Here is a 382-nt window from a genome sequence, read left to right as displayed (position 1 = left end):
TGAACTTGTCTAGCTTTCGGCTTGGGGCCCATCTGATTAGTCAGGGGTGGCATTGGTCACTCATTTAAATGGTGCTCTTCATGTATCTTGCCCATTGCTTCTCTTGTACATTTCTACAACATGGCAGGGAAGTGGTCAAAACACAGCAGCTCTGACTTGCGTTTTTTTCTTGTTTTGAAAGTGTTGGTGTGAGCATGCAGATTTTCACCCAGTCAGGAGTGCGAGAGATCTGCCTCATATTAAATCACTACAGCTTCCCGACACGATAGGTAGGTAGTAAGACAAATATAGAATGAAGTTGAGAAGCACATTTGTTCATTATAAAATGAATACTGAACACATCTTTAACTATTTCAGAATCAGAAAACTAGCCAGATAATAG

Source organism: Anolis carolinensis, chromosome 2 (assembly GCF_035594765.1).
Source record: "Anolis carolinensis isolate JA03-04 chromosome 2, rAnoCar3.1.pri, whole genome shotgun sequence".
Lineage (NCBI taxonomy): Eukaryota > Metazoa > Chordata > Lepidosauria > Squamata > Dactyloidae > Anolis > Anolis carolinensis.
The sequence above is the reverse complement of the archived record's forward strand: the minus strand, read 5'-3'. Positions refer to the sequence as shown.